Source organism: Anolis carolinensis, chromosome 5 (assembly GCF_035594765.1).
Source record: "Anolis carolinensis isolate JA03-04 chromosome 5, rAnoCar3.1.pri, whole genome shotgun sequence".
NCBI lineage: Eukaryota > Metazoa > Chordata > Lepidosauria > Squamata > Dactyloidae > Anolis > Anolis carolinensis.
Genome location: NC_085845.1, coordinates 17,606,010 through 17,633,226, shown reverse-complemented (window position 1 = coordinate 17,633,226; position 27,217 = coordinate 17,606,010). Strand labels below are relative to the sequence as shown.

General features: G+C 39.4%; 1 protein-coding gene across 7 annotated transcripts in view; it reads left to right on the top strand.

The window, feature by feature from the left end:
- The first annotated feature begins 494 nt into the window (after positions 1–494).
- The window catches only part of mapk10 (mitogen-activated protein kinase 10), a 236,720-nt gene continuing 209,997 nt past the window's right edge, over positions 495–27,217 (top strand). For 2 of the 7 annotated variants that reach the window (XM_062981828.1, XM_062981827.1), the window contains exon 1: positions 1,196–1,353. The gene's annotated coding sequence lies outside the window, so the exon portion shown is untranslated. Of the gene's footprint in view, positions 994–1,183; positions 1,354–27,217 lie in introns of those variants that run through there. The other 5 variants (XM_062981826.1, XM_062981830.1, XM_008111016.2 and 2 more) reach the window with 5 other exon arrangements.

The window sequence follows — 27,217 nt, the reverse complement described above, 5'->3', positions numbered from 1 at the left end:
GGGGAGATGGAGGCGGGATATAAATAAACTTCTTCTTCTTCTTCTTCTTCTTCTTCTTCTTCTTATTATTATTATTATTATTATGATGTGCATGGCAGGGCTGCATCTCAAATGGTGAGAAGCTTTGCCTATGCCCACACCGCACGACAGGTCATAGGCATCCTGTCCAGCCAAGGCCATTACTCCTGGCCACCTTCCACACCAACTCAGCCTGAGAGTCCAGCTGCTGCTGTTGATAAACCATCACAGAAGCTTATTCAGCGTTGCTTTTTCCCCATTTTTTTTCCTGGCCTCACAGATTTCACCAAGAAAGGAGAGGGGGGGGGGGGAGAGAAAGAGAGAGATACAATGGCTGGCGCTGCAGATTAGATCCCCCCTTCTCTTCTCCTCCCTCCTCCCGAGACCTCGCTGGGCTTTGACGTCACGTGGGCTCCTTCCCCGTTGCCATGGCAGCCCCATTCCCCAAGCCGCCTCCCCCCCTCCCCTTTCTCCCCATAATGGTCCAGCCGGCAGCATCAGGAGCATCCTCTCCAGCGAGGCCCAATGGTCTCCAGACAGTAAAAGAGGGTGATTCAGCAGGCCACCTTCCCTTCCTCCCTTCCTTGCAGCCATCCCTCCTACTCCTTCCTCCTCCTCTTCTCCTTCTCCATCCCCTTTTCTTTTGTGCGCTTGCCTGAGATTACGCACGAGCCGCTTGGGGTCCATTGCTTCGTCTGCCAGTGCCTATACCTTCAAAAGGGAGGAAGCTTGGGCACCCAATCCTTACCCACAAACACACACATCCCCAGTCTCCCTCTCTCCCTATACATCCCCTCTCTAAACCCCTCCCTCTCCTTTCCATCCCCAAGCGACCCATTTCCCTGCACCCCCAATAAAGGATGGGGCGCTTTCCAAAGACCCCCTGACGTTTGCCATAAAGGAAGGAAGGCGAAACCAAGACACCCGGCAAGAGGCGGGTCTGGAGCGCAGGGGGGAAAATAAAGGCACGGAAGGGTAGGTCGTGGATGTGGCAAGAGAGAGGGGAGGGGGAGGCTTCTGGGGCTTGGCGACCCCCTTTCTCCCTCCCTTTCTCTCTCTCTCCCTCCCTCCCTCCCTTCGCCTTTGTGAGAGGAGGCGGGCTGATGAATATTGATTGCTGTTAAAAATAATCGAGGGGAGGGGGAGGAGGGCGCGCGCGTGCGTGAAGGGAGGAGGGATTGAGGGAGGGAAAGAGAGAGAGAGAGAGAGAGAGCGAGAGAGAGAGAGAGAGAGGCAGGTTAATGAAGTAAACTGCTAAGAGAAGAAGGAAGCAAGAGAGAGCTGGACCGCGGGCCACCGGGAGAGCAGCAAGCATCCTTTCGGGCCGGTGTCCGGGTTAGTAGCCGCGGTTTTTGTCGGGTTTTGGATGTGACGGGGTCTGCAGGGGCTTCCTGGAAAGGGATGGAGAGGGATGTAAACACAGGGCTTCTGCCTTGTGTTTCTCTAGGTCTGCGCCCTCCCTCCTCGCCTGTCACCATGACTCTCCTTATTTCATGTTTATTTATTTTTCAATCGGGAAAGCATGGGCCAAGAGATGCGATCGGTTTGCAAAAGGGTGATATCGTGGATCACATCCTAACGAAAATGGAAACCATAATGATGATGATGTTTTTATTCATGTTTCCCCCCCCCCCCCCAAACATCACTTTTCCTTCCCTGATTCTCATATCTGATTATCTGTTTCCTTCTACTTTTTTCTCCCAAAGTGTATCTCCCTCCCAAACTATCTTGGTGGGATATTTATGCATGAGATGGGAATAAGGGTCCAGAGGTGAAAACAAGGGGAAGGGTTGTTTTGTTTTTTTGTCACCAGGAAGTCCTTTCAGAACATAAACATCCTGCTGGCTTGCATAACAATCCTGCATCCACAAAGTGGAGAAGAGATCCATCTTTCTTTGAAATGTAAACCTAAAATTTAGGACAAGCATGAAGTGGGGGCGGGTGAGTGGGTGGGGAGCAGGTTGTGTCATGTCAAGGGACATTCCACATTGCAGCAAAAGCAATAGAGCTCTTGCCGGAATAGCCTTTCTGACAGCCCCGGCTTTTACAAAAAAAAATTTGTTTGGATAGCATTTTTCTCCTTTCTGCAATGCGGGCCCTGTTAAAAGATACAAAGAGTTTGCATGCCTGTCTCTTGGAGGTCATAATCCTGTGGATCAGTCTAATGACAGGGCTTGCATTTGTGTGCGTTCCTTTTATTTTTTAATTATTTTTTTATCCTCAGTGGCCATAGGCTTGTTTACATGGGTGCCTTTTGCTGCATAGCCTCACCGTTTCTTCTCCAATGCAGCTTTCCCATCTTCTCATCCGGCTCTCTGGGTGATTCCTTTTTCTGGCGCCTTGCAAAAAAGATGGCTCATACATGTATACATACACAGAACCCAGTCTCTTCTGTTTTGGTTTTTTTTTTCTCTTAAGGAAAGGAAAATGAAGATGGCCAAGGAAAGAAATAAAAGGGTGATACCGGTGGATGATAACACCGCTAGATATTGTCTCTGTTTTGATTATACGGGTCTGCTGATCTTCTCATGCAAGGCCAATAAAGATGGGGGCATGAGAGAGGGAGGGAGGGAGAGAGAGAGAGAGAGAACTGCTGACAGGGAAGATAGACAGTGATTGTGTTGAGCTGAACCACATGCAAACAGGCTTGCTTCCAATGACAGGAGAATGAAGAAGGGAAGGAAATGATTTTCAGGCACATTGGAAGCAGTAGGAGATTGAAGAAAGCATGGTGTGTATTTTGAGTTTGACAGTTCTATCCCTCCATAGGGCTCTTTCCCCTTGTTGTATTTCCAGTTTTGCCCCATAAGGTAGCATCCATAGAGCTGCTGGATTAAAAATTCAAAACAAAGGAATGCAAGGGAGAGCTGTTGAGGGGCTGTTCCCTTAGGATAAGACGTGCCAATAATAAAGCAGGACACATCTGACAACCCTAAATTATACTTGCTCTTTTTTTTCTGGTGTGTAGAGTGCCTGGTTGTTCTCGTCCTCCCCCAACCCCCTCCCACCGTTATTGTTAAATGAATGACAGAGGTGGTGTGATATGAGCTATTCAATCAAAAGCCAGCCCCCTTCCCTCCCCTTTTCCCAGATGGACTCTTATTTTACCTCACCATTTCAGAGCGTGTAATATTTTGCAAATGTCCTGTTTGTTGTGGTGGAATACAGCAGGGTGGCTTTGTAATGCTGGTATGATTTAGGAGAGGAAAAGTGGAGGAGTCTTTTAGAATGGAAATACTAGCTACCTCTGGCTAGTCCTGCATAGATGATGGTTGTTGTAACCCAGTTGTCTCTGCTGTGGCTTGAGAGATGTGTGTATGTTTATTGGATCTGGGGGAAACGGTTTATGAGTAGTTCCCAGCATGGATGAGTATCTGGATATGTTTGTGTTTTTCTGGCTTCCTAGCATAGGGGTCAATGACTGGAAAGCAAAATTGTTGCTGAAGATGCTGTAAATTCATACTCAGAGTTGGAAGTGTTCTGTGTATGTGGAAAAGGGGGCGTTGGAGCAACATCAAAGGTCCAAGGCATTTTTGGGTTTTGTTATGGTTACCTTGCACGCACACACACACACACACACACACACACACTACATATATACAGTAGAGTCTCACTTATCCAACACTCGCTTATCCAATGTTCTGTATTATCCAACGCATTTTTGTAGTCAATATTTTCAATACATCATGATATTTTGGTGCTAAATTCATAAATACAGTAATTACAACATAACATTACTGTGTATTGAACTACTTTTTCTGTCAAATTTGTTGTATAACATGATACTTTGGTGCTTCATTTGTAAAATCATAATCTAACTTGATGTTTAATAGGCTTTTCCTTAATCCCTCCTTATTATCCAACATATTCACTTATCCAACCTTCTGCCAGCCCATTTATGTTGGATAAGTGAGACACTACTATAGTTCTTTCAAAGTAGCATAGTGTTTGATAGACCTCAGAGGGCAACAATCAGCTCAGTCAAAGAGAAACAGTCATAGCAGAGCAAAGAATACCAGGGCTGACCTACTATAAATCACAATGAGTAATCTCTTCAGGTGGTATGTGCTGGAGGGCAGCAATGCCCGCCTCCTGACTACTTCTTGATTCCAGATATTATATATATATATATATATATATATATATGTATAAAAATAATTTTTTTCTAGCATGTCCTATATCGAAAGATCTCAGGGCAGTAGGGGAAAAAACACAGCATGATCAGTTTGAAACAGTATAAATAATAAAATGACCTCAAAGGGCCAAAGAAATATTAAATAAAGTAAAAAGCTTTAAAAAAGAGACTAGAACCCATTAAAATACTTTTAAACAATTCAAAACCATGCCACTGTGCAGATTGGTATAAAATAGTGGTAGCCCCCTGTGGCACAGCATGTCAAAGTGCTGAGCTGCTGAACTTGCCGACCGAAAGGTCGCAGGTTCGAATCCGGGGAGCGGAGTGAGCGCCCGCTGTTAGCCCCAGCTTCTGCCAACCTAGCAGTTCAAAAACATGCAAATGTAAGTAGATCAATAGGTACTGCTCTAGCAGGAAGGTAGTGGCGCTCCATGCAGTCATGCTGGCCACATGACCTTGGAGGAGTCTACAGACAATGCCGACTCTTCAGCTTAGAAATGAGATGAGCACCAACCCTCAGAGTCGGACATGACTGGACATCAAGCCAGGGGAAAACCTTTGTCTTTACCTTTAGTGGTAGACAGGAGGGCAGACTTTGACTGACCATCGGAAATAATGTCTTGATGCTAAGAATGTTGAGAATGGAGCCAACTATGTAAAAAGTAAGATCACTTTCTCTGCATGTCTTCAAAAAGAGGATGGATAGATACTTGCTCCAGGTCCTCTAGTTGGAGATCCTACATTGAGCAGAAGGCTTAGACTAGATAGATTGCCCATGCTATCTATCTAGGCCCTGCTATCTCTATGATTCAAGTTAGGTTTCCAAAACTTTTGTAAAAACATTTTTACCTGGCATAAAAATGATAGCAGTGTAAGTGCCAAGTGGCCATTCAAGGGGAGGTTATTCCATAACAGGGGAGCCACAGGAGAGAAGGCCGATTTCTCTTTGTGTAACACAACTTGATCAGGATCTTCTACATTTGCCCGAATGTAAATCCCTAAATTAGCATGATATCTCAAGTGCATTAGGAGACACTATGCCACCACCAGTGTATAAGTATGATTGAATTGCTGATTTGGTCAGTTTGTGTACACGCAAAGGAGAGGATCTTATATTTTGTCTCAGGAAGCAAAATGTCTCGAACTGTTCCTGATAGATGCATGAACCATAGTGTACTGACAAGATATACTAATCCAAGAATCTTTGAGGTTAAATGCATATTCAGCCTAAAATTGTGCACATGGCTTTGCTATTATCTTCCTCAGACTTGTGGGGAGGAAATGGTATAAAATATTTGCTTTGAACAACATAGAGGAAGAATGGGATATAAATGTGACACTTAAAAAATAGCCACCCTATTGTAAAGTCCTTCACATGACTGTCAACATCCTGATTGGTGGCAGCTGCAAGCTACCCATCAGATTGTGTTCCTGACTTTGAAAGAGCTGTCCAGGGTAATAAAGAGTATCCCAAGAATAAGTTCAGGACCATGGATAGCTGCTTTAAAGTCTGAAATAAAATTCCAAATAGAATTACTGCAATTCTGAGATTGAAGCCACTCGCAACTGTTGGAGAACCATGTAGTCTATTGGTGTAGGAGGGCCTGTAGCTTAGTGGGAGAGACCATACACAGTCCAAGGCTATTTGTCCAGCCCTTGAATCTTTTTTTTTAAAGACAACAATGCTCTTCCTGTTAAAAAAAATCACAATGCTAGGGAAGGCCTTGGAAAACTGGACCAGTGGTTCTCCAATGGAGGAGACAGTGCTCGAGTTAGATTGAGCAGTGGCTGAATTTGACATAAGATACTTTCTTGTTTACAATTAATGGAAATATGTTCCACTATGTTTAGAAGAGCTTCCATAAGTATGACTATATTACAATCCAAGCACTGACTTTCTTCAGTGCTTCTTGGTATTGTTGCTAGTTGCCTCCAAGTCAACTGTGATTTGGAGGCAACTGAGTTATGGCAACCCTACCTTATTTTAAAGCAGCTATCTTGTCAATCATTCTTCAGAGGTTTTGTCATTTCCTTTCTGTAAAGCAAATGAATGTGTTTCATGGCTAAGTAGTGATTTGAACTCTGATCTTCAACATTTCAATCACTATTGATGATTATTTAATCCCAGGTTAAGTGTGTGTCATGTTGCAATTTAAGACTAAAATTCCAAATCCAGGTTGAGTATCCTTTATCTGGTTTTCTGATATCCAAAATAACCCAAAATCAAAAATCTTCCACATGGTGAAACCTTTGCTTCTGATAGTTAAATGTATAAAACTCATGAACAAAATTATTTAAAAATATCATGTATAAAATTACCTTAGGCCATCTTTATTAGGCTGCATGAAGTAAATGAATTTCTTGTTTAGGTTTGGGTCTCATTTTCAAGCTAGTTATGTATATACAGTTATTCCAAAATCTGGAGAAAACCCCCAAAATACAGAACATTTCTTGTCCTGAGCATTTATGATGAGGAATACTCAACCTGTATATTTGGCAGGGAATTAAGTTCTTTTTGAAAAAAAGTCAAACTTACTTCAGATACTAAGTTTGGCTATCCATTTAGCAGGCAGGAAAAAAAATCTTGGGCCAGTCATTATCTTTCAGACTAGTTTACACCGCAGAAAATAAAAATGGGGAGGATCATGTACTTCAGGTGGGATTTATCCAGTCCTCCAGATGTTGCCAGACTACAACTTCCAGCATTCCTCACCTTTGACTTTGTTGACTAGCTCTGCTGGGAATCATAGTTCAATAACTTTGAAGAGTCACATGATCCCCACCTTTAGAAGAAAATATGTGATATAGATATAACATATGAATGAATAAGTGTTAGATCAAGGCACTGGAGACCAAGGTTTTAATGTCTGCTTAGCCATGGAAACCTACTAGGTGGCCTTAGGCGAATCACACTCTCTCAGCCTCAGTGGAAGGCAATGATAAAACCCTACTGAACAAATCTCGCCAAGAAAACCCTATGATAGGTCCCTCCTTAGTTGGAAATGACTTGAGGGCACATAACAACATAAATACTCAAAATGTTAAGCCTTCTTCTGCATTTGTTTAAATAGATTACATTGATGTGAGTAATGTATATCTGTCTGTCCAACTCTCTTCATTGATTTTTTAAACTATTCTTAACTGCTTTGAGCCTTGGAACAATGGGGGAGAAGCTGGTATTTAAAAGTCTGCACATTCCTGTCAATTCTTTTGCTTTGTACAAGGCCTGGTATATGTAACATCAATAGAAATTGATGTTTTGATGCCATTCTTGCTGCTTTCTTGAGCCACTGAGGGTAACAGGAGGGAAGGAAATATGAACTACTTCACTGAGCCGGAATAACAAGCAATTACAGATAGGCTCCCTTCCATCTGGGTGCTGGTCTGGTTGAGGCCTCCTTAACCCAAGTAATGAAATGGCAGCCCAGACCTTCTGGCATTCTCTTCAGAAGTAATTGCCACTGAGCTTCCTCCTCCTTTGTATATTCAGCATTCGTACTGGCATGTACGAAAAAGCCTTACAAAGCAGCTGGGATTTCATTCTAATCAAGAAAATAAGACTATCTCTGCTACAAAGACTTCATTTTCCTTGTGCTTACTATAGCAACATTTACAAGGATGGAGATTTCTGGGGAAACTATTATTTTAAAGGTATATACACTCTGTTGCAATGAAGAAACGGTGCTTAATGGTAGGCAGAAACACACAGTAATCATTGCAAATCACAAGACTTTAGAGTAGCTGCAAAAACCCAAAACTGTTTTTGTAGCCTCTTCAGAAGCAGAGGAAAAGCAAAGATGAAGTGAAGGGCAGGAGATGATTTCAATATAATGCCGAATCCTATTTTTTTTTGCTTTGCTTTTCTGAGCAAGGCTGACATTTGTTTTTGCAGAACAAAACAATCAGTTTAAATTTGCTTTCCAGAGCATATGAAGCATTCATTTCATTATAAATAAGATGGAATATGCATATCACAAATGAAGAACCTGTGGTCCTATAGATATTGCACTTTTGGTTGTGCTGGATAAAGCTGATGGGAACTGCAGCCCAGCAGTATTTGAGGGCCACAAGTTCTGCATTTCTGATTTAAGTAACCATGGTAATATTTAAAAGGATTACTATAAGTGAAGTCAGAATTATTACCATGCACTATAGAAAAATGAGATCAAATAAAGAGAAATAGAGGGGTTTATGACTTGCAGCCAATTGTGTCATTAGTTTCAGCCTTTGAATTCACCAGTCACTTTGTAATTCATTTTCTAGAATCCTTGCCCTTAGGCCATGTTGGCTGGGGTTTCTGGGAGATGAAGTCCAAAACATCTGGAGTACCTGAGGTTGAGAACTAGTGATCCACACCATTGACATACAGTATGTGAAGCAGGGATTTCCTGGCTCATTGTGGTGTGTTGATCCTTTTTACATAACTCTGTATAGCTTTAGCCTTGAATTTTGTGGGTACAGGTAAAGAATTCATGGCTGTTGATTGTTGGATTCTCCTAAGATCCTAAGAAGTGGTAATATTTAGGCATGATGAAGAATGGCCACTGATAGTCTTGCCCTGCATGAATTAATTGACTCCCATTGTAAGTCTGTTTGAATTATTAGCCATCACTACAGTGTGTGGCACTACATTCCAACTATTAACCACATACTGTGAGCCAGTGTGCTGTAGTGGTTTGTGTGTCAGACTATGACTCTAGAGACCAGCGTCTCCACTTGGCTATGGAAATTCAATGGGTGATCTTTCAGTTCCAGAAAATCCTGTAATAGGTTCATCTTAGGGTCATCATTAGTTGGAAATGGCTTAGATACACATAACAACAAGATAAAGTACAGTCTATTTCCCTATTTTGACTCTCCTACTACTCAACACATGACTTTATGCATTCTAGTATAATGAGAGAGGAGAAAATATGTTCCTCCCTGCTTTCTCCACAACATGCATAACTTGGTACATTTCTACAATCTCTGCCTCTCTTTTTGTTTTCTCTCTTTTCTTCCCCTTTACTCTGCTCTTATTCTAAGCTCCATGTCTGTGAAGAGTTTTACAAAGAGAAGTTATCAAGATAAGGAAATGCCTGTGACAGCTACCAAATATATAGTCTGTATTTTAATGCACTCTCTGCATCTTAAAGATCTTTAATGTACTTCTGTAGCTCTTTTTAGAATTGTCCTGTAGTGTGGCAACATTCCATTAATAATGGGTAGGCTATTCACCTGTAGTCTGCTCCTGAATTATTGGCTTGATAAATGACACATCTTTATTTAGCTAGGTGAATAAAAATGGATTTCAATAAGATAAAACTGCAGCATTTTCTTTTTCTGATTTAGGACTAACTTTACAGATTTGATCACTAGCAGGCCAGTATCCTGCCTTAACAGTGTCATAAAATAGATTCCTTTGAATGTCTCCCTGTAGATGAAGGACTATCACAAGCTGTGAAGTGTTCTAGCAAAGCCAATGTTATTCCCAAGTGGATTCTATTGAAATCAGCCTTTTAAAGGCACTTCTCTCTCCTTTTCAATCCAAAGATGACCACTATGTAATTTTAAGGGCCCTTCCATAGCTGAATAAAATTCCACATTTCTGCCTTGAACTGGAATATATGGCAGTGTGGACTCAGATAACCCAGTTCAAAACAGATATTGTGGGATTTTCTGCCTTGATATTCTGGGTTATATGGCTGTGTGGAAGGGCCCTAAGACTCTTGTATAGGACTTTTACTGTAATTTCATTCAGAAATGAAAATTATATAGAAATTGTAGTATGTTCCCTATAAAGAAAGGCTCAAAGCTTTTTATTTAAGAGTGAGTGGAAGAGTGTGTCTGTGTGTCTCTCTGTCTCTCTCTCTCATATAAAAGTAAAAATGCAACAAGTCAAGCCCAAGGAATTCTGCTGCCTGGTGGAACAACAAATGGAGCACCACTCTAGATGAGTCAAGGAACAAAGTATCCAAAGTAAACCAAACACAGTGGGCTGAAAATGCTTGCATTACCTCTGTCCATTAGTACAAGTTAATAAGCAACAACAAATAAGATACTGGTAATAAGAGAATTACTATTTCATGGCACCTTGATGGGATAGAGGTGTCCAAATCTACTGTTGGACATTGCCACTGCATTCTGCATAATACCATAATACCAGGGCCAGTATTCAAACTGATTGACAATGGACAGACTTAAACAAAGGAGTTGTGTTTAATGTTTATTATATGTTAAATACAATGTATATTGTACATATTGGCTAGCCATAAGTGTGAGTCAAATTTATGCCTGTATGTGTATTGTGTGTGTGTGTGTGTGTGTGTGTGTGCATACACAAACTACCTCCCTTGCACAATAATCCCATATCCACCTTAGGTTGCCTCATAAAATAATAGGATGAGACTCCTGCACCATTAATGGCTATGTGGAAAAGGGAATTTCACCAGATGGGTTTTGCATGACAAGCAACTCCTGCTGAAATTCCATTTTGGAAATGAAGTTACTTTCTATTACGACAGATGGTCATCTGGCTCAGTATCAGTGGTGGCTTTCATGCCAGAGGAGCAGTGAATCTATTACAAGTTTCTTTTACCTTTAAAAGTAGCTATTCAAGGTTCTGGTAGTATTTAGGAATGGTATTCAGGACCTTGGAGAGTTCTTTAAAAGTCTGAATTCCTTGGAGTGGATTAATTTCCTCACTGATATGAAATCACTAGCCACAACTGCCCAGTATTCTGAATCTCTACAGCAGAGATGGGAAAGTTGAAGCCTGAGGACCAAATCTTGCCCCCTTACAGTCTTTACAAGGACAGACCACCTTTCACATGGCACAAGTGTTTCCCAGATCAGACAGGTCCAGACTCCAGGATTTTATACGATGCAGCTATGTCAGGATATGTTGTGTTTTTCTTGCATTCCTAGTTGTGCTCTTTTTTTTATATCATTCTAGGAACATAAGCTTCATTATCCATCTAAACCAGGACAACTTGTTTTACTGGCAACCTCACTCCAGGGGCCTTGGCAGTGGTATTTTCTACCACCTGGCACCTAAATTTATATAAAAAAGTAGTGGTGCCAAAAACTGAACCTGGGGGTTTATGCATGCAAAGCATGTGCTCTCTTTCTATATTTGGAAATGTTAGTTTTTGGACTACAGTCTCTAGAATCCATGGTTCGCAAATGATCCATTCTGGCTATGTGATTTCAGGAGCTATAGTCCACAAAAGTAACATTGCCTAAACTACCTAAGTACACTTTTCACTTAAAATATAGTCCCTTGCTTACATTTTTCCTCATAAAATATTTTATATGGGCATTTTAATTTATACTTAAATGGTGTTTTGACTCCAGGCATTTGTTAAATGGATGTTTATATTCTTTCATGATGAGGAGAAGTATTGATGTTGACATAAAGTAACTATGACTTGAATGAGTCTCATAAATGCAGAGAAATCTAGAGTAAAACTTTGGATTAGATACTTCATTCCACCTCCTTCTACTATGTGCTAAAACCAATGAAATTTCCTCTCTGCCATGAATCTAGTAAATACTCTTTGGCATGTAGTTCTCTTTTAAATGCTCATCCTCATATCCCCAGTGACCTGCATTACAAGGTCATAAAGATTACTGATTTCATAGATTTGGAATGCTTTGGATATTATAAAATGCCATATAAAAGTTAAATTAGATGAAACATTAATTATTCAGTAAACATACATATTTTCCTTATGTAAATAGCTACATGTCCACAGAAATAACGTACTTCCAGAGCTAGCCTCTCATTAGACCCAGCGAGAGGACTGACTTAGAAGGCAGGTGCTGGGAAGTGGCAACAAGGTGTTGGAGGAGAGAGGTCACACAAAGTTGGCCTGCTGCTTTTAGATGAACCAGAGGAAACTGTTCTCTTACCAGCCCCATCAACTTGCCTCTGTTTTATAATTTGTATATCAAATGGGAGTAAATATTATCATAGTCTTTTCCACAAAATGTCATAGGCCAGTCCTCCCTTTTCAAAGTTCATATTAGTATTTCATTGATGCCAATGGAGACTTGCTCTGCTCCCTTCAATGCAAATAGCAGCATCAGAGGAGCAGCTTTTTAGAGAAGGGATTGTGACTATGACCAGAAGGAAAATAGTTAAACCTATCCCTCACCTCTTCAGTCTACAACTGCTATTATTTAACTATAAGAACAAATATACATGCAAAATATATTTGTGTAATAGATATCAAATCTAGTTTGCTTCCAAAACTATAAATCTTAGACACTTCAGGTACCTTTAATACCATAGTTCTTAAATTCCCATCTTCTAGATTAGAGGGTCAAAATTGTGGCCTTCCAGATGTCTGGGCCTCCAGATAACAGAATCTTGTCCAATGGCCAGGAATTCTGGGAGCTGAAGTGCAAAACACCTGAAGGGACACAGGTTTGATGCCACTGCTACATCTTTGGGACTTCAGGATGTCTGAGCATTAGCCAAAGTGACAGGAACATCTGGGAACTGAAGTCCAAAACTTCTGAAGGACCATAGTTTGTGAACCATTGTCCCAAGACAAATATGCCTTCTCCTTGCTGTAGATCATCTAAGGTTCTCTCCATATTTCAGCTAACAGTGCCTAGTTTAAATGGGCTTTGTTACAGTTTTAATAATTTATCATAGTCTGCAAGACAGTGGGAAGGAAACCACACAGGTTCCCTGCATGATTAGCATCTATTGAATGTAATAGCAATGAATGAAGGTGTAGGTCAGGTAGTCATTATATAAATATCTGAATAAGGGGAGGGTCTGCCCTAAACATGAATCTTCAATTATATATTTTAGAAAACCTTCCAGACACACATTCTTATGAGGTTAAATTTGATTTGAATAATTTGGAGGATAGGTTAGAACTCTGATTCCCAACCTTTCAGAAGAGCCAGATACTTCTATGACCCTTGATGGCCTCTGATGAATTTTAGGAGGGAGAATGTAGGCATGACCCAGATGCCTTTGGCAGATTGACTACTTTGAGCCCACTTTGGCAGAATAACAGGTTTTATAATGAACCCTAGCTGGTCTGCAATTCATCAAAACTTCACAGGGCTGTAGAGTTTGCATCGTCCAGATAAGGTCTAGCTTACCCAACATGACACACTAATAGTGAACAGTTATTGTGAAGAAAGAGGGATAATTTATTTTGGCCCCATCCATAATGTAGAAAGTTAGATTACAAGTAACTTGATGCAGTTTGACTTCCAAGGCCTTCTGTAAAGTTGTTAGTTCCTGTTGTGGGCAACTCTTTATCAAAAGGAACTTAGGGAGTTTTCATTATTTTACGTGAGTTAGGAACAGTTTAGTATAGTGATTGGAACATTGGGATAGAACTCTAGAAAACAGGATTCAAATCTCCTCTTGACCTTGGGAATCCATGGGACATGCCCTGAGTCTGAAAAGTACCATAAGTCAAAAACAATTTGAAGGGATACATCAAAAAGGAAGGACTCATACAACCCTAGGCAATATTCCTAAACTACAACCCTCCTATCTCACCGAATAGGAAAAGCAGAGGTGGGGAATTATGAGAGTTGCTATCTAACAACATCTGGAATGTCACAGGATTTCCATCCTTGCACTCACATATGCATATACACACATGCCAGAAGCTGCTGGCCTATAGCAACAAACGTATTCTCTTCTTATCAATATTGTAGTTGTTGTTACATCTACAGCACAGCAGGAAGGAACAACACAAGGCACAGCATGAGACAGCACTTGAACCATGTAATGTTCCTCCTCCACTCTCTAGTGGGTCTATACCTACACAACTATAAAAAATAATGTTGAGAAGTTTGTATTTAATGCTCCAAAAAGAAGCAAAACAATCCCTTCTCAAGCTACAATTGTAATGTAACATTATACCTTTTGCTGGAAAAAGGAATTAATTATAATAAATAGCTAATTATTTGCATCTTGCTAGAGCCAAGACTGATCCTATCACCCTTGTATTTACCAGCTGTAGAGGCCAGAATTGTTTCCTGATTCTTCAAGGAGGGAAGAGGAAATCTTCATTATGGATACATTTATGCAAGGATGTTCCATGGGGAGCATTTTGTGTTGTCTCTGGTGAGCTGAAGCACCCACTCTCTCCCATTTGCTTTTATCTGCATGTGTGGGTTGAGGAACAAGGACAGCTGGGTTGGCAATTTCCAGGAGAAAAAATAAATTTGGCCATAGTGCTGCTGAATACCATTTGCAACTTTTCAGCCTAAGTAACATTGGTGGGGGGGACGGGACTATAAGAATACATTCAGATATTACCCTGTTTCCCCTAAAATAAGACATCCCCAGAAAATAAGACCTAGTAGAGGTTTTGCTGAATTGCTAAATATAAGGCCTCCCCCGAAAGTAAGACCTAGCAAATTTTTTGTTTGGAAGCATGCCCGCCGAACAGAACACCAGAGCATGCAGGATCGGTAAATGTACATACTATAGAGTTCTGGTTATGCTGGTTTGTGATGACAACTACTGTACAGTATATAATAAATGTGAATTTTTCTTCATGGAAAAATAAGACAGCCCCTGAAAATAAGACCTAGCGCATCTTTGGGAGCAAAAATTAATATAAGACACTGTCTTATTTTCGGGGAAACACGGTAGTATATACACATATATACAGTTTTTCACATACCTTGTTGGACATATAGTCACACTAGAGATTCCTAGAGATAATATTTTAATCAAATTTGCAAATAATCAAATTAATAAAAGTCAAACCCACAAATGTGGGGCGCAGTAGTATATCAAGAATAGTAACAACAGTAATAAGAATAACAATATCAGAGATAGAAAGAGAAATGACAAACATTTTAGGATGCAAATGCACATTATAGTTTACAAATACCTCTTTGTTTGTGGGCACAAGATTGTGGGGATTCATCTGTGTGAGGATTGGCTATTATAAAGGAGTACTTCATTTCGGATGAGAATGGGAATTAGTTGGCCTCTTTATCAGGGTTGCAGTGAATCTTGGTGTTTTATGGACCTCTATAGGGTTTGGAACCTATTCTGAGAGGAGCCCCCGTGGCCTAGGGGATAAAAGCCTCGTGACTTGAAGGTTGGGTTGCTGACCTGAAAGCTGCCAGGTTCGAATCCCACCCGGGGAGAGCGCGGATGAGCTCCCTCTATCAGCTCCAGCTCCATGCGGGGACATGAGAGAAGCCTCCCACAAGGATGGTAAAAACATCAAAACATCCGGGCGTCCCCTGGGCAACGTCCTTGCAGACGGCCAATTCTCTCACTCCAGAAGCAACTCCGGTTGCTCCTGACACGAAAAAAAACCTATTCTGAGGATTCAGCACCTTGGATAGCTCCATTAAAATCTCCAATAAAACAGCATGGATTCCCTGCACTATTGGCAGAACCAACTGGTCTCTAGACCATTTGGGTTCTAATAATATCTGGCCATTCATAAAAGGCAGGATTACAACTCATTGTATGTTTTTAAAGGGAAATGCTGTGGCAGTCTGCTTGGTTATGTAACATCTGGTGCCACACCCAACATGAAGGGAAGACCACAGAAAAAGGGGAGGTGATCACAGTACTATGATAAGAGTCAAAGATGGGCTTCTGAGAATGAATTCAAAAGTAGTTTGAGTGCTGGACTATGTCTCTGGAGAACCAGGATTTGAATCCCTGCTTAGCCACTGGGTGACCTTGGGCAAGACAATGTTTTCAGCCTTAGAGGAAGGCACTGGCAAATGTTCTCAGAACAAATCTTGCTAAGATGCAGATATTTTATCTAGAGCTATAAAACATTATGCTCAACAAGGCTACTGCAAGTTTTAAAATTTATATTCTATAATTACTACAGCAGTAAATTTATGGTGCACAGTGTTACAATTTTTCACCTGTAAGGGAATTATTATTTTTGTTTGTGCTCCAGTGCCTACTATACCACTATTATTTTTATATCCTTAAAAATAATAAAATACAGTTAAGTATAATGGACTAAATTGATTTGTTAACTCAGACTAGAATAGCTCCACTTAATCAATGGGGGATTGAATATTATCATACAGCCCTTGAGTCAGTGGGTCTATTCCACAGGGGTGAGCAATACTGTAGGTGTTGGAAATAGCAACCTCCTAAGCCTTCCTTTTTAATTTTTTAATTAATTTATCAATCAAAATATATAAGTATACAGGCTTTCCTCTTTTAAAAATATCTTAGACAAAGGAGTATGTCTTATTGTATATAATCCGACAGTAAAAAAAGTAAAAATCAAAAACATCTTTAAGCATATTTCTTATCAGTTTTTAACATTTCCATTATAACTTTACTACATATCTCTCAACTACACACCTTCTATCTACTTTCACTATTCATTTGTTAATGTATATATTTGCTAACCTGTATTCTATGTGTATGTTTATTTGCCAGTTTGACTGATCTCTTTGGGGCTATAGACGTGTGATGTACTGAGCATGTTCAGACTCAGGACTCCATTTTGTATTCAGTATGTGTTTGGTTTTTAATGAAATCAGGTTGCTGTTTGGACTTCAGTAGAGAAGTGTGCTTATGGACTTCAATGGATATAGGTATGGACTTCAGTGAATATAACTATACTTAAAGACTATGGACAATTGATTAAGAATGATACCCTGTGTTCTTAACACAGAGAACTACATCTCATCTACTACTGAACTTTAATAAGAAATGTGCTTGTATGGTGAGTTAATACAAGATGTTTGTGAGTAAACAAGATATGTTATGTTTCAAAGAAGACTGTTTTTTTAAAAAAAAATCTCTGAGTGCATATTTTAAACTAAGAGGTTTTAAGGGAGTGTATATCTTTTGGGCAACTGCAGTTTCAACTGCAAAGAAACACCATCCTCTGCTTACCAAATATATTTTTGTAGTGGCATGTTTTTATTCTTGGCAGTTTAAAGACATGGTTCTTCAGTTTAACAGCTAAGTTACCTGTGTACCGTTACATGAATGCTTATGAATATCACATCTCCAAAGAGTTGACTTCTAACAGCCCGGGCTGTGGCGCAGGCTGATAAGCAGTCAGCTGCAGCCAGCTGCAACAAATCACTCTGACCAAGAGGTCATGAGTTCGAGGCCAGCTCGGAGCTGCATTTGTCTCTGTCTTTGTTCTATGTTAAGGCATTGAATGTTTGCCTTATATGTGTAATGTGATCCACCTTGAATCCCCTTTGGGGTGAGAAGGGCGGAATATAAATACTGTAAATAAATAAATTAAAAACAAGGTCATGCTTTTCTTGACTAGTGGTTTTCAAAAGGTGGTCTCCACATATTCATGGAGATTCACATTTGCCAAAAGGATATGTGCCCAGAGACTGCATGCAGTTATTTTCTAATAGATTATGTCCAATAATAGGCCTATCATAAAAATAAGTAAGCATGGAAAATAAGTTGTTTTTTTTTAAAAAAAAAAGAGATACAAAAAGTTTGTGCATCATTCTTTCAAATACTGCCTTTGTACCTTGTTACTTAAAATGAACGTTGTTGTTGTTGTTGTTGTTGTTGTTGTTGTTAATTGTTGTTTGGTTGGCTTTGACTTATGAATGAGATACCTCCAAGATATCCTGTCACCAACTGCTCTGCTCAATGCTTGCAAATTCAGGGTTGTGGCTTCTTTTTATGGAATCTCTCCACTTGTAATCTGGACTTCCTCTTTTCTCACTGCCTTCCAACTAATAGTATTTTTATTGAGTCATGTCATCTCATTATCCAAGATTTTGGATCCTATCACAAAAATAGGTTCAACACTTTAGGTAGATCTCTTAAAGTTCAGACAAAAGCCTATAGAAGATTTTTCCTTCACCTGCGATCGAAGCCACCAACTATCACTGCTTGCCTCATCATGGTTGCTAGTAAGGAGGGGATCAAATAAGACCCGGCATAATATAGTGGTTTGAGTGTTGGCCTATAATTTTGGAGACCAGGTTTAATTTCCTGCTTGACCTGGGAAACCACTGGATGATTTTGGGTAAGTCACAGGCTTGCTCCCTCATCAAACTCTGTATAGGTTCACCTTAGGGTTGCCAATGGTCAAAAACAACTTGAAGGTATACACCAGCAATAAAAGGAGTTTAAATGCCATCCTTGTTTGGGTTCCAAATTGAGTTTGACTTTTTGAGTGGAAGAATTGGGAAGGATATGGTAGGTCATCATAAGTGTGATAAAATGCCTAAAACATTCCACAAGTTGTGGATGCCTACCTTTAGATGAAAGCAGGTAGGCAGATGGTAGCCAGAAAATACTTGGCTTTGTTAATCTCTCTGTGGACAATAGCCGGTTTGATCACCATTTGAGGTGGCTATTTAAAATTCATCCAGAAGGAGAAAATTTAAAACCAAACACTTTAAAGTAAAAATTTAAAAGGAGAAAGAAGGTGCAAATTACCATAGAATTGCAATGTGGTAATTTATTTGCATAGGTGCAAATTGAGAAATTATTATAATAATTTAAACAGAAATACAAATTATTTCACCATAGTGATTAGAACTGTGCCCAGGGGGGCTGTACTCCTTCCTTGTGTGCTGTTGACATGCAAACAGTTGATCCAGTCTTATGTGGATCAATGTGGCCGGGCAATATCAGTTCAGGAATGGCCATAGATGCTGCATTAATTGAAGTTGGCAAAAGACATATCTTTCCACTGATGTCACAGTGGGCTTTCAAAAACTGGAGACTTGGGTAGCAGTCCATTTGCTAGATGACCTTGAATGATGAATAGCACAACAACAGAGATAAGACATATCAGCCCATGCAGGCAGTGTGAAGTCTTTGCATTAGCCAGGCCTGGTTAAATGTCAGAACAATTTCTCTTTCTTTGATTTTTCATCCCTAAACCAATATATCATGTATTTGAAATAGCTGAGTCTCAAAATGGCTTGAAGGCACAAAATGGAAGCAATGAAAGGTACATGAAAATATAGAAACCTATATGCAGACTTTGGAAATGCTACCTTTTGGAGTACCACTCTACAAATCTACCAGCAAGCATGGCTACTGGAAATTGTAATTGAATTTCCTGTAGGTCAAATACGTACAATATGTGCTGTCACTATATTATGTATTCCTTTTTTGTTAAAATCTATGTGCTGTTGTCTAAATTTTGCTACCATGTTTGTACTTAGCTTTATATTTAAACTCCTCAACAGGACATGTAAATAATTCATTTGCTAATCCCTCATTTTCCTCTTCAGTTTGGCATTTCTCCCAGCAGATCAGGGAATTATCTGCATATGTAACAGCCTGCTTGGATTTTGCACATGGACATTTGCATGCAAAATGCTGATTTCCTTTTGTTTTTTGTCTGTTGATGATGGTGTGAAATCCCAAACAATGACCTAATGGTTCAGAGACATTAAAAACTCCATTTTGAAAATCTTCCCTGAAAAAGTAAGAATTGTAGCACATACAACAAATCTGGCTGTGGCACTTGACAGTTTAACAGCCAATGCATCCTTCTGTCCATCTAGCCCCATGGTGAGATGAATTTCTGCACCTCCTCCAGCAAAACATTATTAAAACTGTGTAAGGTAGGGTTGGTTTCTAGTCTTTGTTCTTTGCATTTAAGAACAGGCTATTAACATAACTGTACTTGGTTTTTAATATCAAGGAAGCTACTTGTAATTTATTTGTATAGCTATAATGTGGCCTTTAAATGACTCTTTCTTTAAAGCTTGTATATAAGTATGATGGCCACTAGAGCCTTTTAAAGAAATTGAGGGTACATTCAGATTGATGCAAAGCTTTACAATTTGGTGAACGTTGTTTGTGTATGGACTTTTTAAAATATATATATCCAAATGATATGCTCCTGTCCCAGTCTGTTTCTGGTGAAGTCCCAATACTACCCATGGCTTGGCTTCTGAACTCAGGGCAAGAAGCTTTTTCTTTCTTTCTTTCTTGTGTCAGGAGCAACTTGAGTCACTTCTGGAGTGAGAGAGTTGGCCGTCTGCCAAGGACATTGCCCAAGGGATGCCCGGATGTTTTTTTTTATATTTTGACCATCCTTGTGGGAGGCTTCTCTCATGTCCCTGCATGGAGCTGGAGCTGATAGAGGGAGCTCATCCACACTCTCCCGGGTGGGATTTGAACCTGGCAGCTTTCAGGTCAGCAACCCAACCTTCAAGTCACTTAGTCCACTACGCCATCAGGGGGCATTTAAAAAAAAAATTCTCTCTTGCTGAGTCTGAGTTGGTGATGCATTGCATGAGGAAGGATGGGGAAGGAAGATAGCCTTGTCCACACCACAATTAACTACACCCACTACAGTATAATACAATCTTGTAAGCCAACTCAAGTCCCCTTGGGGAGATGGGGTGGGATATAAATAAAGTAGTAGTAGTAGTAGTAGTAGTAGTTGTTGTTGTTGTTGTTGTTATCTGCTATATCTATGACCTGACTGGAGGGGAGGGGAATCATCTTTATGAAATGTGCAACAGAGGAACAAAACAGACTAACTTTTAATGGAACTGCTGTATGTCTGGAGGACCTCTGTGACTCCTCTGAGTACTTACTTATTTACCTGGTCTTAGTGTGGTATAGTGGTTAAAGTGCTGGACCAAGATTTGGGAAATCAAAGTTGTAGTCCTTACTCAACCATGAAACTCTTGGGCCAACATAGACAAGAAGAATAATTGTGAAGGGCACCTTAGGTTCCTTTGAGGGGGAAAAAGGTTATAGATATAATAATGAAAATGAGCATGGTTGGGCAAGGTTGCTACTATTAACACTGCCGCTAGCTGTAATATTCTTGCTCACACTGTTATAAAAAGGGCACTGCTAGAGTTTATTTTGTGACCTTTTTCTGATTAGGTTTTAGGAGTTCAGCCAGAGCCAGAAAGAAAATACTTGTAATAATGCAACAATCCTAGTGTTGTAGTCTCCTCTCTGTGTGAGCCCCATGTATGAGGTCTGGGGAAATTATCTCAGCTTGAAAGTTCTATTGGAAGCTTAAGATTAAAGATTAAGGGGCATTGAAAGTAAGCAAGAAAGGTTTGAAAGGTCTTTGTTCCTACAAAATGTGTATAGGCTTCTAATCTTTTGTTTTATAGAAAGACTATATATCCCATAGCAGTGTTTCATGCTCTATCAAGGCTGCAGATGCTGGTATGGAAAGTAAACAGGAGATGTAAATCCTTAGATGTTATGGAAGCAATGTGGGAGCCAAGCATCTTTTAACTAGGCCTAAACATATTTCCAAGATACCAGGGTATTAGATAGACAGACAGGCCGATATTTTATCCTGGGACATGTTTTTACCCAAGGGCTTTCATATAAACATGACCATTGGCACATGGAGCCAGGGAACGTCTGGTCTCTATGTGGCAGATGTCTTAGCAGAACTGAAGTTGGATTTACACGGCCATATAATGCAGTTTCATAATGCAGGTTAACTGTACTGAATTGGATTATATAACAGTGTAAACTCATATCATCTAGTTAAATCTGAAACTGAGTTATATGGCAGTGTAGATCCAGCCAGAAAAATGTTATTTTTCAGACTAAAATTTCTGGAATCCTTCCAATAATCATGACCAATAACCAAGATGTCTAGAGAATTCTGGAAATCACTGTATAAACTTTTCCAAATTCTGACATTTAGGTGGCTGGCTTGCAATTTCGGTTACCTGGCTTCTGAAATTTCAAGGAAGGTATCTATCTTAGCCTGTTGAAGCAAAATCAACAAAGAGGTTTGTAGTATCTCAAAGATTTGGCACAAGTTTCCACTGACAACAACCTATCATCTATTGAATTACCAGGACAGCAAATCTGTAACTGCATTCCTTTATTGTGTCTCCCAGCATGGGGTATTTGGAAATATACTGCATTTAAGTCCTGTTTTCCTGTCATAAATGAAAAGATTGGATTTCATTTTGCAAAGAAGCATATGGGAGAAGCTTTGGGCAGAGGAAACCAAGAGAAACTCTGGGTAAGGTTTAATAGAATGAATGAAACCTCTGTCACCTTCAGTTTATGGAGGCACCAGGTGCCCTTGTACAAATTACATTCACATTGAATTATGGCAGTTCATGTTCTAGTAATAATGAAAGGTATGATGCACTTCTGCTTCTAGAGCTTGATTGCTGATATATATTATGTTGATGAATAGTTTATGGAACTGATAGATAGAGGCTGTTCTGTTGTGTGGGGGTACCGAAATACATATATTTAGAACCCACAAGAACAAATAAATTCATCTAGAATCTTACGGCTTTCAATAAGGGGAGAATGTGCCAACATAGTAGGATGTTCGGAGGAATATTAAAGATGAAAATCAAACTATATAATAAAACAAAGAAATATCAGTATGCATAAAAATAATGCTCATGCTCTTTAAATATTGTAATTGAGAATATATTTACCAGATCTTTGCAAAAATGCTGAACATAAAAATGTGGTAAGGATTCCTTTTTAGTACAGTTCCCAGAATGGCACAAGTCATATTAGGTGTGGGGATCCTTGGACCTGAAGTAAAAAAGGAAAACAGAAGAAAAAAGACTCACACTTCCAGGCTTTGTTCCAAATAGTAGAATTTGAGGAAGGACTTAGATGTTGATGAGGCAGGGAAATATATTTACTCCCTCAAACGTAAGAAGCTAAAGCAAATAGCTAAAAGAGGAGGAAAATTACATTCTTATTAGGATGTGCCACAGTCTTAAAAAATTGGTAAACAAATTTCTCTTTGAGCTTTTCCTGAAACAGATTGGCATGGCTTAATTGCAAATCACAATGCTATTTAGAATGTCTGCATTAATTTGGAAGTTAGGTTTTACTCATCAGTGTATGCCTGGATATTTTATGGCATTATGAATGCTTGATTTACAGTTGTCTTTAGAATTAATTTGATTATACTTTTACTGAGTCGCATGAAGAAAAATGTCTTCTAGATATCATTCATGCCATAAGAATGTGGCAAAGAGCCTATGAAGCAGCACTGCACTGGGGACAATAACCTATAAATCTAGAGATGATTCTCATTAGAATAACAATGTGCATGCAATTAAATGTATCTAATTTAGCAAGCCTGGCCTGCATTTCACAGATTTCCTTGTGCTTGAGTCTGGCAAGAAAATATTAAATGCACATCGGGGTTCAAGAGCTTTCTGCTGGCATGAACTGCATTTTTCTCATCCACATTTATATGCAAATCCATTTAAGAGGAAGTAGTAGGCTATGGAACCAGAGCTTGGAAAACTGACTTTTTTTGGACTACAGTTCTTGGAACATTCAGGCAGAACGGCCCTGGGGAAATGCTTGTTGGGGTAATCCAGAAGTTCAAAAAAAATGAGTTGTTCAAGTTTTATATGCAACCTATTGTTGGTGCCAACAACTGAGACAAATGCTAATCATGTGTTGGTGAAGAAGGGAGAGGGCTGGACTGCCTCAAACAGCTGGATTTTTTACAGTTAGGGATGGAGAAAGGCGCTTGCAGAATTTTCTGCTCCTGTACCAGATTCCCTTCACTGGTCTTGCTTTTCCCAAAGTTTTGAAAGAGTAATATGATGTTGAGAAACTGAACCCCTAAATTATGAAATATATAAAATTATATAAAATAGAAACAGTGGCTCCTCAAAACCTAACAAACCGTGACTTTTTCTGAAATTAACCTATTTGTGTAAACCATTTCTGGAATGTTGTTTGGTCACAGCCAAGACCCCTGCCTTGATTTCTATAATCCCATCATAATGAACTGGGAGATGAGGAGAAATTACTCAACTGATGTAAGCTAGAGCTTCTGGGCCCATTTCCTACTCCCATTAAAAAGATTGGGGCTAGCTGTAGGAAAGATCTGAACTCATGCCCCAAGCCAGTTTATTGAGATGGGCACCACCCCCAAGTATTTATTGTGCATACCATATTGTATTAACAAAAGCTAATCCATTAAACCCACCAAGGACTCATTACATATCACCATACTGCATTTCTTTGGGATTGCACCCCTTTCAGACACAGACCAATAAACTCACTGATACTTCAAATAACCCAATGACAGTTTATTGAATTCCCCACCACACAAAGGGCTAATCAGTGAAAGTGTCTGACAGAGTCCTGAGCCACTCAGGTCACAGATCCTAACTGGACTGTTTTTCAATCAATCAGGAGCTGACGTGGGTCTCTTGAATAGCTGTAATTTGATATAAAAAGCTCTGTATTCACAAGTGAAATATGTCAGTACTTTGGAGTGCTTTTTCTGCCGACATCCTCTTTGGCCATTGAGAATAAATCTCTGGTTTTGTCTTCAACCCCATCTGTGTCTGATTTGGCCTTCTGGATTAGCTAGACATGCTGGTCTTCCAAACCCACTGTTTTTGCAGTAGCTGAAACCTTGCAACAGCATTGTAACAAATTACCTGTTTTGTCTTCAACCCCATCTGTGTCTGATTTGGCCTTCTGGATTAGTTAGACATGCCAGTCTTCCAAACCCACTGTTCTTGAGGTAGCTGAAGCCATGAAACAGCATTGTTTCATACCTGTAATGTCTTGTTTTTGGATACCTTTTGGGTATAGTGAGTACTTATTAGTGCTATGATATTGATTAGGGTGGACATTTTGTGTTTGCAAAAAAAGTTGAATTGTTTTTATATTTGTATATTAAAGGTCATGGAGGATTCGGGGGTTTTTCAGCTCCCCTTCCTCTAATGTGAGTGTGAGGAATTTCTGGAGTGCCTGTCCTTTAATGGGTTTCATCATGCTATGTGGTTTACACTTGACACATTACAGGGCCTATTTTGGAGTATCCCCTGATTTTACTCATCCTAGTTCAAGACCACTAAAACATGTTCTGGCACATGTCTATGCCGTGCATCATTTGAACACTGTGTTTTCAAGATACCTTTGATCCACATGAGATGGTTTGTATAGATGAGTCTTGGGCCAATGCAATTGTAAGGTTTTAATATTTTATTCATGATAGTATCCTGTATTTTACAGACATGTGTCATCATAAAGAAACTAACAAAAGACCTCATTTTGTTGATATTGTTTCTTGGGAAACCATTGAGTCGTGCTTCTCATTCTGAGCTTCCTCACTTCTTTCACACTGTATGATATGAGGCAAAGACCTATCTTTATCTTTTGACATTGCATGATATGCATCCCAATGATGTGACATTCTCCCTCTCTACAGTTCACTCAAGGACCTAATGTAGCTGAAAATTGAGGTCAGTAGCAAATCTCAGCAGAATCTTTGATCTGTAGCTGTTTGGCTGCCAGGAACTAACTAGAAATAGTAAAATGAGAAAGGAAAAGGAAGTGAGCGGGTTATGTGAAATTTTCTTGGCTTTTAAAATTTTTGTTAGAAAGATTCATTTTAAAAACCAATATTAATATTAAAAAGTAGAGCAGCAAAACAGAAATATTAACAATTGTTACATAGGATATGAATTATGTTTTCCTTATTTTGAAATACAAAACAAATCCCTTTGTAATTATTCATTTTATTATATTAATCTTTTCCAGATGGACCCATGGGTCAGTGGAATATGGCTTTTCTCTTCATTACTTTGACTTACATAAGAAATAAAAGGCAACCATATTACATCAAATATATTATTGTCTTTCTGTTCCTTTGCTCAGGTTACTTGCCATGCCAGTCTTTCTAACCAAACCTTTTAATACCATAAGTCTAAACTAGGTGCTTCGGAATTTTTCCAAGTACTTGTAATGACCTTTTTGGCTGCTAATAATAGAAAGGAAAGAAAATCTTTATTTATGTATTATTTCATTTTTTTCCACTCCTACACTGTTTCTGTTGGAAACAGGGCAGGTGGGGTTTATATATCAGAAAACGGGAATTCCAGGCAGGAAACAATCAGGGCCATCTATCACATCCCAACAAAGGATTCCCCCAGGCAGGAAACAGCCAAGCTTTGAAGTTGAAAGGCCATTCAATGCTAATCAAGGTATCAATTGCAACATTTATATTTGCTTCACACAAACAAGAGTTCTTGCTCCCACCCTGGACATTATTCCACAGATATATATAAAACCCACTTGCCTAGTTTCCAACAGACCTCACAACCTCTGAGGATGCTTGCCATGGAGGTGGATGAAACATCAGGAGAGAATGCTTCTGGAACATGGCCATACAGCCCAGAAAACTCACAGCAACCCAACTTAATTTATGGAAGCAAATATATGAAGTCACACATTTGTGAGCCTAAAATAAGTATTAAACCAAGAAACTATTTGTTTTTGGTCCTTTTTCGACAAAAATGAAAGCATATATCCTGTGATAAATGTTCAAAATTTGACAAATTTCCAGCATCATCACTAGGCAGTATGTTAGCTGTGGAATTCTGAAAATGTTAATCCCCAAAAGTAACTTTTCCAAGCTCAGTAAGAATTCCATAAAAATATGAAAACACAAAAATCTACAGACCTAAATTCCATATAAAATAGACCCATTGAATTGATAGATTTTTGTAGGGCAGGTATCATTGTATGCTCTGAGATTTCAGGATCAAAATCTGACCCTTAGAGATTACTATTGCTAATGTTCAGGGAGGTAGGGGGTGCTGATGTTGTCAAGTAGGATAGATATATATTACATATGAGGCACAATTGCATAGATCATATCATTTAAGTATAAAAGAAAAAATTAATAAATGAAGAAAACTATCACACACTTTTCATAACAGTGTTCCTGCTCTGAGATTCCTCCCTTGGATTTTTCTTCTGCAATTGATAGGTCAGCTCAGCAGGGAGTAGCAACTAGTGTTTTGGCTATATTTTCTGGCCTTTCTGACATAAATAAAGGTGTGTGACAATTGCATTTGAGTTACTGCATTCGGTTAGATTTTGACAAAGCTTTTCTTTTAAAAATTGCTAATATCTAACTAGAGGATTTTAATAGTTGCACTCCAGAAGGAAACTTTTCCAAGCTGAGCATTCACCAGTATATATTTTATGTATTCATTCAGACATATATCTGTGAATGGCCATGTTCACTGCAATGTATTTATTTTAATTGTGCTTTCTTGGTGTTTGATTTTAGTGTTTATAGTGAGCCCTTGGTACCTGTTGGGATTTGGTTTCAGGATTCACTGTGGGTACCA